A 902-nucleotide genomic window follows, 5' to 3' on the forward strand; every position below is an offset into this window, starting at 1 on the left:
ACAAGCCATAACCGAGGCCGTTTTTTCCATTTCTAACTTTTTGATTTCTGAAGAAAGGGCCCCGATTTGAGCTTGTAAAGAAGTGCTTTCGTCAACCTTATAGGCGCCCGGGCAATAGATTTATTGCCTCGGGGAGTGTGCCACTGAAAATTGTTTTGAGCGATTTCCTCAAATTGATTGTAAATTTCATTTGGGCGGCGATTACCTAAAAGTCCCCTAGAGCTAGAGTCAAGTGTTTTCTTGTGTGTGGCAACAACCCATTGTAGAAAGTGGATACTTGTTGCCATACCGCAAGACCATGATGAGGACACTTTCTTAGTAGCTCCTTGAACCTTTCCCAAGTTTCATATAAGGATTCCCCATCCTCTTGTGAGTATGTATTAATTTCAGTCATTAATTTAGTTGTTTTAGCAGGAGGGATATACTTATACAGAAACTTTTGGGCTAGTTCATCCCAGGTGTTTACCGAACCAACTGGGAGGGTATTAAGCCAAGCCTTAGCTCGGTCTTTTAGTGAAAATGGAAACATTTGTAGGCGGACGGCGTCATTTGATGCTCCGTTGATCCGAAAAGTATTGCATATTTCCAAAAAGTTGGTAATATGTAAATGGGGATCTTCATCCGCAAGCTCGTGGAAGGTTGCGGAGTTTTGGAGCATTTGGATCAAATGCGGCCGAAGTTCGAAGTTGTTGGCATCGACATTCGGTGCATTGATAGCGGCGCCAAGATTACCTACGGTGGGCCGTAGGTAATCCATGAGGGTACGTTGATCCGCCATTAGAAGTAGGTCCCCCGAAACTTTCTCTTGGTTTTTAGATATAAGTCTTTTTCTTAGAAAGCGTTCGGGTTCGTCTAGAGGTTCTTTTATATCTCTACTGGAATTGGAGCTCATACACCACGTA

The 902-nt window shown here is 43.2% G+C and overlaps 1 non-coding gene across 1 annotated transcript; it reads left to right on the forward strand.

Moving 5' to 3' along the window:
- Positions 1 to 293: 293 nt before the first annotated feature.
- LOC118488760 lies at positions 294 to 400 on the forward strand. Its single transcript, XR_004885295.1, has one exon. It is a non-coding gene; the product is annotated as a small nucleolar RNA R71 (small nucleolar RNA).
- The last annotated feature ends 502 nt before the right edge of the window (positions 401 to 902 follow it).

The sequence above is a fragment of the Helianthus annuus genome, chromosome 16 (genome assembly GCF_002127325.2).
Source record: "Helianthus annuus cultivar XRQ/B chromosome 16, HanXRQr2.0-SUNRISE, whole genome shotgun sequence".
In the NCBI taxonomy this organism is placed as follows: Eukaryota; Viridiplantae; Streptophyta; class Magnoliopsida; order Asterales; family Asteraceae; genus Helianthus; species Helianthus annuus.